Source organism: Chiloscyllium plagiosum, chromosome 4, assembly GCF_004010195.1.
Source record: "Chiloscyllium plagiosum isolate BGI_BamShark_2017 chromosome 4, ASM401019v2, whole genome shotgun sequence".
In the NCBI taxonomy this organism is placed as follows: domain Eukaryota; kingdom Metazoa; phylum Chordata; class Chondrichthyes; order Orectolobiformes; family Hemiscylliidae; genus Chiloscyllium; species Chiloscyllium plagiosum.
In genome coordinates this window covers 13,302,556-13,314,243 of record NC_057713.1, presented here as the reverse complement: position 1 = coordinate 13,314,243, position 11,688 = coordinate 13,302,556, and the positions used below count along the sequence as shown (strand labels likewise).

Here is an 11,688-nt window from a genome sequence, read left to right as displayed (position 1 = left end):
ATGCGAGGTGCTGCATTTTGGGAAAGCAAATCTTAGTAGGACTTATACACTTAACGGTAAGGTCCTAGGGAGTGTTGCTGAACAAAGAGACCTTGGAGTGCAGGTTCATAGCTCCTTGAAAGTGGAGTCACAGGTAGATAGGTTTTCCCTGGAGCTACAGAGGCTGAGGGGTGACCTTATAGAGGTTTACTAAATTATGAGGGGCATGGATAGAATAGACCTTGGAGTGCAGGTTCATAGCTCCTTGAAAGTGGAGTCACAGGTAGATAGGTTTTCCCTGGAGCTACAGAGGCTGAGGGGTGACCTTATAGAGGTTTACTAAATTATGAGGGGCATGGATAGAATAAATAGGCAAAGTTTTTTCCCTGGGTTGGGGGAGTCCAGAACTAGAGGGCATAGGTTTAGGGTGAGAGGGGAAAGATATAAAAGAGACCTAAGGGGCAACTTTTTCACGCAGAGGGTGGTATGTGTATGGAATGAGCTGCCAGAGGAAGTGGTGGAGGCTGGTACAAATGCAACATTTAAGAGGCATTTGGATGGGTATATAAATAGGAAGGGTTTGGAGGAATATGGGCTGGGTGCTGGCAGTTGGGACTAGATTGGGTTGGGATATCTGGTCGGTATGGGTGGGTTGGACTGAAGGGTCTGTTTCTATGCTGTACATCTCTATGACTATGACTCTATTTGGCTCCATCACTATCACCACAAGTTTTTATTGTTGACTTTTATTCAGTTTTCATTGGGAGATCGGTGGAATGGAGGTCACGTTGGGTGAGGTTTTTGTTTGTTCACTCATGGGGCGTAGGCATTGCTGGTTCGGCCAGTATTTGTTTCCTGTCCCTCGTTGCCCTGGAGAAGATGGTGGTCAGCTGCCTTCTTGAACCACTATAGTCCATGTGCCATAGGTTTACCGGCAATGTCATTAGGGAGAGAGTTCCAGGATTTTGGCTCAGGAATACAGAAGGATATATTTCCGAGTCAGGATGGTGAGTGGCTTGGTGGGAACTCCATGCGTGTACTGGTGTTCCTATGGCACCTGTACTTTAGACAGAAGTAGTGACTTTTTATTTCAGGCACACATCAACAATTGCCATGATGTTTAAAATGGCAGAGCAATTTTTCCTTTCTTTTCGATCAAATATTGCAGATACTGGCTGCAATCTAAGCATTGTTTTCAGCCATTATTAAGGGTGCAGTTATGACGGGCTGTGATTGAGCAGAACTTTGTAGCTGCTCTACTTGAACACGAGAACACGACCTCGGTGCCCCACCTACCCCCTCCCAGAAGCTGGCCTAAAAGTCTTGCTTCTCATTTCGCACCAGAGATTGGTCAGAAACATTAATAACTGTCCCATCGGAATGTCTGCCCCAAAGTAATCGATCTCACCGAGTCACTGTGTTCAGGGCTGTGGGGCCTGTTCTGTTGAAATGTAATTGGTCCAGTTGGTAAACTCTCCAAAGCTTTCTCACATGGAGAGCAAACTCTGAGTGGGGCGAACTGAAAGCTGGACAACGCGCTCGGCTGTGAGATTGTCTGTCTGTCTGTCTGTCTGTCTGTCTGTCTGTCTTGTAATACTCTGACTCTGCCTAGTTTCCTCTGTCGTCGGATGTTTCCCTAGTTGCACCTGAGTTTTGGCCGGGCTCAGTAATGGAGCAGGAAGAGAAGTCTTTCAGATGGTTGTGCTTTGCAGTGGGGAGCATGCTTGCAGAGAGAACTGGGTCGAGTTTGTCTTTACCAGGAAACAGAATGCTACACGTCTCCACTCAGATGACATGCAAGTTCGAAAAAAGTTAAAATTTCCCAGAAGAGCTGTAAATGAGCAACAGAACCAGAAATTGCTGAAAAAGTTCAGCAGGTCTGGCAGCATCTGTGCAGAGAAATCAAAGTTAACACTTCGGTCCGGTTCTGAGGAAGGGTCATCGGACCCAGAACTTTTAACTCTGATTTCTCTTCACAGGTGCTGCCAAACCTGCTGAGCTTTTCCAGCAATTTCTGTTTTGGTTAAAATTTTTCAATCTAGTTTGAATTTTTTTTAAAAAACATGGGCGGCATGGTGGCTCAGTGGTTAGCACTGCTGTCTCACAGCATCAGGGTCCCAGGTTTGATTCCAGCCTTGGGCAACTGTCTGTGTGGAGTTTGCACATTCTTCCCGTGTCTGCGTGGGTTTCCTCCGGGTGCTCCGGTTTCCTCCCACAATCTAAAAGATGTGCAGATCAGTGAATTGGCCATGCTAAATTGCCCATAGTGTTAGGGAAATGGATCTGGGTGGAATACTCTTCGGAGGGTCAGTGTAGACTGGTTGGGCCAAAGGGCCTGTTTCCACACTGCAGGGAATCTAATCTAATCTAATTTCCTGTTAGCTGCGAGAACAGGCTTCTCTTGCTCCTTCTGCCTCCCTGATGCGATTGTATTGGATGGAGTTGTGGAGATTCTCTTCCTTTCAGAGTTGTTATAAGAATGTTCCAGACTCTGCACCACAGTGACCGAGTTATGCATCATAAATAACACTGAGCCCTGTAATTTTATAGCCTTGCTCTAAGTAAATCGGAGCAAAATGGCCAGGCACCGATCTGGGGAACCATAAATCATTGAGGAAATTTTGTATATGGAGTTGTTGGCTTGAATGGCCTGATTAGCCATGTGTTCCAGAGCATATCCATGAGCTGGAGCACTCACACTCCTGAAATGGCCATTCCTGGCAGGAATAGTGTTTTAGAGCTGGCTGCTGGATTAATGTCCACACCGGTAATCTTAACTTGCTGAGGACCATACATGAATAGGAGTTTAGCATCTGTTGTGTATCCATACTTTTTAGATGTTTTATGCTTTTTATTTAATCCTGATCGTTCCTTATTGAACCACACTGTATAGTTTTTATTTTGTTTCAGCCTACATACTACAAGGTAATATCAGTGGCACAAGGGGGATCATAGTTTTAAGATATTAAAAGGAAGGTATAGAGGAGATATCAGAGGAAGGTTCTTTACGCAGAGAGTTGTGAATGTGTGGAAAGCGTTGCCAGCAGCGGTGGTGGTGGTGGAAGCAGAGTCATTAGGCGCACTTAAGTGACTGTTGGACATGCATATGGACAGCAGTGAATTGAGGGTTGCGTAGGTTAAGGTTATTTTATTTTAGATTAGGAATAATCCTCGGCACAACATTGTGGGCCAAAGGGCCTGTTCTGTGCTGTACTTTTCTATGTTCTATCAGCATGTTAACCAGATAGACTGACTTGCCTGGTTCCTAGTTTTAAGAAGGATTTGGTTTTTTCCATTGAGTTAGTTGACCAACTCCGATCGGGAGCAGCTAGAATATTTGCTCAATCCCTATCCCAGGAATCAGACACATCCCTGGGGTCAAAACCCACCCCTACTCGAGGTGATTAAGAGCCTCCTGTGATTATTGTGTGTAGGGAGCCTGTTTGGGGTGGCCACAATTCAGGTCTTTTCTGGGTACAGACCCGCAACAGTAAAAGAAAGCAGCTCTCTTCATTTGATACTCATTAAATTGGCAACAAACCACGCTCTGATTGACTATTGTGGGAAATGGAAAGAAATACTATCTCATGTTGTTACAGCAGATGTGCTTCTGAGATGGATTTATAAGGAAACAGACCTTTCAGTCCATCTCATCCATACTGGCCAGACATTCCAACTTCATCTAGTGCCATTTGTCGGCACCCGGCCCATATCCCTCCAAACCCTTCCTATTCATATACCCATCCAGATGCTTTTTAACTGTTGCAACTATACCAGCCTCCTCCACTTCCTCTGGCAGCTCACTCCATACACACCACCCTCTGCGTGAAAACATGATCCCTTTTAAATCTTCCCCCTTAGACCTATGCCCTCTAGTTTAGAACTCCCACATCCCGGGGGAAACCCTTTGTCCATTTACCCTATCCATTGCCCTGATGATTTTATAGAGATGCAATGTTCAGAGCAGAGCAGGTGAACGTTAACTTTGCGTTTAAGTTGTGTCTGACAAGGGAATGCTCAACGTGACAGGAGCTGCCCTGACTGTGGTCGGCAGCTGAATATTCACAGAAATAAACGGCCTGGGAGTGGGGCGAGGACGGGAGCTTACTTAAAGGGAGCTGCTGTTTGTGGTGACCAACATTTGTGCTAGTAAAGTTGGCAGGGAATAGTAGTGTTGGATTTTTTTATCCTTGCCACTTTACCTGGTGTAACGGTCCTCTGATCTGTGTATAAGTTTGGATGAAACGTCCAGGGTCACTGCTGTGGGGTAGGGGGAGGAAAATCTGTCACTGCTTTATCCTTCTAGCTGCCATTAGTTTTCCTCAGGAAGTATGTATGAGTTATGGAAATCCGATGACCTGAGCTGCGATTTTTTTTTTTCAGTCAATGGCATATAGTCCTCAGCCGGTTAGCACTGGCTGCTTAACGCACGTAATCTGGGAGACACTGGGAGATGATGGCTTATCAATAATGCCACTTTGGTTCTAGTGCAGAGATCCAAGCTAAAGTTCTGGGGTTATGGGTTCAAACACAGTTATGACACCTGGTTGGATTTAAATTCCATTAATAACTCTTGAATTGACAACTAGACTCAGGAACAACTCGAATATTTCCTGCCTCTGTGCAGAAATCCAAGGTCCACGCACCGTCTCTCAGTGGCTGTGCAGCTCAGACAGAGCATTGCTCAGTAATGGAGACCTGAAAATAATATTAATTGTTGTAAAACCCATCTGGTACATAAATGGCTTTTAGGGAAGGAAATCTGCTGTCCTTTCCTGATCTAGTCTGAATGCAACTCCTGTGGTTGACTCTGAACTTTGAAATATTGCCTCACAATGTCATTCAGTTCAGGGGTCATTAGACAGAGACAATAAACTACGGGCCTTTCCAGTGATGCCCACATAAAGGAACAATAGAAAAAGTTCACTGAATCTTGCTGGTTTTAACAACTGCGAGTTACGTGTATTTTTGTTTTCTATATTGTGATCTTATTAAGATTTAAGTCCAATGTATTCAACTTTCCCACTCTTCCTGCTCACACTCTGGGAAAACACCTAGTGCTCCAATGGTAGACTGCTTTTTCTAACGTGTGTGGGGAGAGCTTTGTAATCCTTTTATTTTCCAAATCTGACCTTAACTTTGCGTCTTGGAGAACAGTATTTTTTAAGTTAAATGATATGCATTCACTCTCAACTCGATTTTAGCTCCCTGTCTGACAGAAAAAGCTCATCCCTATTTTCAAATCCTTCCAAGACCTTGTTGGTTGTCATCACCTCCTACAGCCCTCCAAGTTGAAAGTCTGTCTTGCGGTCTCCTTGTGTCACTTGGTGACAGATTTTGTTTGGTACCGTTCCCATGAAGTAGTTTGGGAGGGTCAAAGGTGCTATATAGATGCAAGTGTAATAACTCTTGTCAGCTGGGCAGCTTGGTTTGAAGAGGGGCCTACAATGCTGCTTGAGGCTTTGATTTGTTTTTGTTGGAAATCCAGTGGCATGATTGTGACTTCCTCGGTGATGAGGGAATGTGGTGCCAAAGCCTTTTCATAGCACACAGCACTTCACTGCAATGAAACCTAGCCCCGTGGTATTGGAAGGTAATTAAAAACACGTGGCTGGAAATATTTGTGGAAGTTGTTCCAAACCTAGTCTGATAATCCTGGCAGGTGGAACTTGGGGAAATTGCAGCTTGAGTTGGATGATTGCTAGAAGTTTACTTTTACCAAAATCACCAATGGTTTAAGGTGATGTTGCTAGCCACAATATAGTATCCCATAATTATTCCCTCACTGGGGTTCTGAGCTCATAATAACTGGGCTATTTACGTCCAACAGCTGGCTTTTATTTTTTAAACACATTCACGTGTCTGAATTCTGTTGAAATGATGGCATGCCAGAGTTGATTAGTAACAGTGGCTTCTTGCCATATCCACAGGTCGCTGCTGCTTGCAGTTAGTTCCCGTGAGGATTCTCTTGTAATATATCCCCAGCTCCAGCTGTGGCTACCCTGCAAAGCTCTCCCTTTCTGTGCAAAGTCTCTCCAGCTTAGTCACTCCCTGTGGAACCTTAATTCTGCTTGGTGGCAGAACCAACTAGGAACTTTGGGCACCAGTCTCAGGTTCATAAATTGACTGTTAGAAGTTGGCCAACAATATCACTGGGCTCGACCAATGTGAGACTGCATTGCTTTGAACAAAAAAGATGGAGTGCCTGTTGAATCAGGATTATGGGCGCCTAAGCTATCGATCAGTAAAAGTCCATAGCAGTCAGGTCTGGCTCTCTAATCATAGCCCAGATTAGTATCTGGGAAGGAGATCGACATCCCTTCTCAATCACATATTGAGTCCCTTTTTCACCCCCAATCGCCCCGTGTTTGCCAATCTGTATTGGCTCCTAGTCTCCAAATATCTTGATTGAAAATCTCATCCTCTTTCCAAATTGATGATCTGCTCCATCCCAGTCTCTACAATCTCTCTCCTCGCCTTGAAACCTTCCCAGATCTCTGTGTCCCTTGAAAACCGACCATTTGATCCATCACTCACAGGTAGCTGCTATCTGTTGTCTGGGTGCTGAGTATTGGAATGTCCTCTGAAACTGTCTTTCTCTTTTCGACAGGCTAATGTTGTGGGGGCAAGTGTTCAAATCCTGCCATAGAAACCAGAAATTGAAAGCTAGTCTGAGGAATAATAACTCTTAGAAGCCCCCATGACTTTTTAAGATTAGATTAGATTAGATTAGATTAGATTACTTACAGTGTGGAAACAGGCCCTTCGGCCCAACAAGTCCACACTGACCCGCCGAAGCACAACCCACCCATTCCCCTACATTTACCCCTTTACCTAACACTACGGGCAATTTAGCATAGCCAATTCACCTGACCTGCACACCTTTGGACTGTGGGAGGAAACCGGAGCACCCGGAGGAAACCCACAAAGACACAGAGAATGTGCAAACTCCACACAGTCAGTCGCCTGAGTCGGGAATTGAACCCGGGTCTGGAATTGAACCCGGGTCTCTGGCGCTGTGAGGCAGCAGTGCTAATCACTGTGCCACCGGGCCGCCCACACGGTGTAACAACCTATCTGATCCTTTACGGAAGGAAATCTGTCTTCTTTTCCTGATCTAGCCCAAATGTGACTCTTAACTGCCTGCTGAAATGGCCCAGTGACTGAATCAGTTTGAAGCAATTAGGGAAGAAGTGTTGGTCTTATAAGTGATGTCTACGTCCCTAAAGCAATGAGGAAAGAATTCCCCAAATGTTGTTCCAGTCCTGTTGCTGAAGTATTCACATTTAGAGAAAAAGAAGTTGTTTTTTTGGCCAAATAACTGATGGAAAGGGAGAGACCAGCCGACTGAAAACCTCCAATCAATCAAACAACAAGACTTCTTCACAAACCAATCAGGACATGAGAGTACTCTGAGAGACAATACAGCTGGGAAAACACACATTACAGAGTTTTACAGAAGAAAAAAAATGATAAAAAGAAGATAAACATTTCAGCTGTTGCTTTGAAGTCTAGCAGACAGCAATTTAATATTGCAATCTGGATGAGTGTCTTAGTCTGCATGTGAGAGTGGCTGTGGGGGCGAGAGAGAGACTGGTTGTGTGTGTGGGGGGAGGAGACAGAGACCGAGTCTGTGTGTGCGCGCGCGAGGGACTGTCTCTCTCTCGCACGCAGACACGCTCTCTCTCCCCCGCGCGCGCAGACTCTCCCTCTCTATCGTGCACGCGCACGTGAGAGAGAGCGTCTGCGGGGGAGGGGGGGGGGCGCGAGCGACTGCGGGGGCGAGCGAGATCGTGTCTGCGGGGGCGCGCGCGCGAGAGAGAGTGTGTCTACGGGGGCGCGCGCGAGAGAGAGAGAGTGTCTACGGGGGCGCGCGCGCGCGAGAGAGAGAGAGTGTCTACGGGGGCGCGCGCGCGCGCGCGAGCGAGAGAGAGTGTCTACGGGCGCGCGCGCGCGCGCGAGAGAGAGCGCGCGAGAGAGAGAGCGTCTGCGGGGGCGCGCGCGCGCGCGAGAGAGAGAGTGTCTACGGGGGCGCGCGCGCGCGAGAGAGAGAGTGTCTACGGGGGCGCGCGCGCGCGCGCGAGAGAGAGAGTGTCTACGGGCGCGCGCGCGTGCGAGAGAGAGTGTCTACGGGGGCGCGCGCGCGCGCGCGAGAGAGAGTGTCTACGGGCGCGCGCGCGCGCGAGAGAGTGTCTACGGGGGCGCGCGCGCGAGAGAGAGTGTCTACGGGGGCGCGCGCGAGAGAGAGAGTGTCTACGGGGGCGCGCGCGCGTGCGAGAGAGAGTGTCTACGGTGGCGCGCGCGCGTGAGAGAGAGAGAGAGTGTGTACAGGGGCGCGCGCGAGAGAGAGAGAGTGTCTACGGGGGCGCGCGCGCGTGAGAGAGAGAGAGTGTCTACGGGGGCGCGCGCGCGCGAGAGAGTGTCTGCGGGGGCGCGCGAGAGAGAGTGTCTGCGGGTGCGCGCGCACGAGAGAGAGTGTCTGCGGGGGCGCGCGTGCGAGATTGTGTCCGCGTGCCTTTGATGAGAGCGCGTCTGTGTGCATGCGTTTGTTCATCAGCTAATGAGCTTGAAAGACCCTATACATACAACAAGCAAAACTAATCTCTTTTACAAAATACCGTGCAAGGACTGTAACAAACATTACATTGGACAAACAGGCAGAAAACTCGCCACCAGGATACTTGAACACCAACTGGCCACAAAATGACATGACCCTCTCTCACTAGTATCCTCACATACAGATAAAGAAGGACACCACTTTGACTGGGACAACACATCCATCTTAGGACAGGCCCAAACAGTGACATGCACAAGAATTCCTAGAATCATGGCATTCCAGCTCGAACTCTATCAACAAACACATTTAGTTAGACCCCATCTACCACCCCCTGAGAAAAAGAACAGGAAATGACAACACCACAAGAAATGACATCACCAACCCAAAGAAACCCAAACATGTAAATAGAAAGCATGAATCATCTGTCGTGCTTTGTCCAGAGGCGCACTGAAGATGTTACCTAGTAAGGTGACGAAACGTCTGGAAACGAATCTTCCAACTCAGCGAGCAAACCTACATTCAGAACCTCAACTTGGGCTACAAATCTTCTCAAAACTCGCTATATCGTTGACTCTTAGCTGGGCAATTAGGGATGGGCAATAAATGCTGGGCCAGCCAGTGACACCGCTATCAGTGATGACTCAAAAACAAAACTCACGTTGTCTCTCTTCTGACGTAACCCCCGTCTTGGTTGTTGTGTTCCATAAACTGCCAGCAACACGAGATTCTGTCCCCTGCATTTCGTGAAAGGCAGTTTTTTTTCCCCCTTTTGTCTTGTCCAGTTTCTGATTCTGAAAATACTACACGATTAAAGCAGTTGAAGTTTAGAATTCCACTCAGTGTTGTAGCTGACAGAGGCATGTAGCAGATTTACAGTCAGCACTGTCCAGATAAAAAGTGCTCTGTTGCTCTCTGCTGGTTGAACATAAAATAGTGCTCAGTACTATTTTTGAAAAACCTGAAGTGACCTTAACAGCTCTCACTATCCAGCACTTTGGTGAATCACCATGTGAAAGAGAGGGAGAAACTTAAAACCGTTATAATCACGAGGGAAAGGGTAGGTCCTGCTTGGATGTCATCTGTGGACCTTCAAAGAACTGGCTGCTGAAATGGTAGATGGTTTTAATTTTCCGACAGTTCTCTACATTCCGGAAGCTTCCATTTGAATTCCGTCAATACGATTCCGTGTGTCAGACAGGAAGGAGAGAAAAAAAACTGGAAACTGCGGTAACCGTAACGTCGACCGTGGGGAAGATGCTGGAACCTATCAATAGAAAAGTTCTTGGCAGGGCATTTTGAAAATCGCTGTGCAACTAGGCAGGATCAGATTAGGGTGGGGCTGGAAAAGCACAGCAGGCCAGGCAGCATCCAAGGAGCAGGAAAATCGATGTTTCAGACAGGAGCCCTTCATCAGGAATGAGGCTGGGAGCATCGGGGGTGCAGAGATAAATGGGAGGGAGGTGGAGCTGGGGAGAAGGTAGCTGACCGTGCAATAGTCTCATTTTGCATGAAACGTCCTGGTTTGGTTTGGTCGACGGGAAGTTACATTTGACGAGTTTATTAGAGTTCTTTGAGTCTGTAATGAGCGATATGGATAATGGGGAACTTGCAGATGTGGCTTTCCACTTGTTTAAAGTCTCACATCAAAGGTTCCTGCACAAGATGTTCTCAGTGAAATTCATGAGCCTGGTCAATGGATCGGTTAGCTCAAGGGAAACAGATAGTCGTCCGGAATAAGATGGAGGTGACTGTCTTGGGTATCTTTACACCTGAATCACTGGAGGTTAGCATGCAGGAAACAAGCAGTTAGGTATGCAAATTAATATGGTAGGGTTTGTTACAAAGAATGGGGAGCAGTGGGTGAGGGTCACACGCTGTTACTTACCAGGCTGGTACAGCAGTGGGCGAGGGTTTCACTCTGTTACTGACCAGGCTGGTACAACAGTGGGCGAGGGTCTCACTCTGTTACTGACCAGGCTGGTACAGCAGTGGGCGAGGGTCTCACTCTGTTACTGACCAGGCTAGCACAGCAGTGGGTGAGGGTCTCACTCTATTACCAGGCTGGTACAGCAGTGGGTGAGGGTCTCACTCTGTTACTGACAGGCTGGCACAGCAGTGGGTGAGGGTCTCACTCTGTTACTGACCAGGCTGGCACAGCAGTGGGTGAGGGTCTCACTCTGTTACTGACCAGACGGGTACAGCAGTGGGTGAGGGTCTCACTCTGTTACCAGGCTGGCACAGCAGTGGGTGAGGGTCTCACTCTGTTACTGACCAGGCTGGCACGGCAGTGGGTGAGGGTCTCACTCTGTTACTGACCAGACAGGTACAGCAGTGGGTGAGGGTCTCACTCTGTTACTGACCAGATGGGTACAGCAATGGGTGAGGGTCTCACTCTGTTACCAGGCTGGTACAGCAGTAGGTGAGGGTCTCACTCTGTTACTGACCAGATGGGTACAGCAGTGGGTGAGGGTCTCACTCTGTTACCAGGCTGGCACAGCAGTGGGTGAGGGTCTCACTCTGTTACTGACCAGGCTGGCACAGCAGTGGGTGAGGGTCTCACTCTGTTACTGACCAGGCTGGCACAGTGGGTGAATTTGACCCCAAGCTGACTGCTTTAGCTTTCACAGACGCATCTGGCCATTACAGAATCGAGCATTGTCATTATGGAGAGTGATTCCCACCTTCACATTGACGATACCCTCCATCGGGCTATGTGGAGCAGTTACTGTGCCAAATGGGAGAGACCTGGCAGTGATATAATGACACTGATCTGAGTATCCCTGTGGCCATCAGCTACAACAGATATCATTGCACCGAACATGTAACAAAATGAAACAAAGATCTGTAGATGCTGGAAGTCTGAAACAAAAATAAATACCTGGAAAATCTTAGCAGGTCTGGCAGCACTTCCGAACTGGACTCTCTTTCTCTCTCTGCAAATGCCACCAGACTTGTTAAGTTTCCTCAGCATTTTCCGTTTTTGTATTTTTCCCAATCATTATGGGTGGCACAGTGGTTAGCACTGCTGCCTCAGCGCCAGAGACCCAGGTTCAATTCCTGCCTCAGTGTGGAGTTTGCACATTCTCCCCGTGTCTGCGTGGGTTTCCTCCGGGTGCTCCGGTTTCCTCCCACAGTCCAAAAATGTGCAGGTC

General features: G+C 47.8%; 1 protein-coding gene across 2 annotated transcripts in view; it reads left to right on the top strand.

The window, feature by feature from the left end:
- Positions 1 to 11,688, top strand: part of LOC122548864 (guanine nucleotide-binding protein G(s) subunit alpha-like) — a 294,455-nt gene that overhangs the window by 264,960 nt on the left and 17,807 nt on the right. The window lies entirely within an intron of this gene.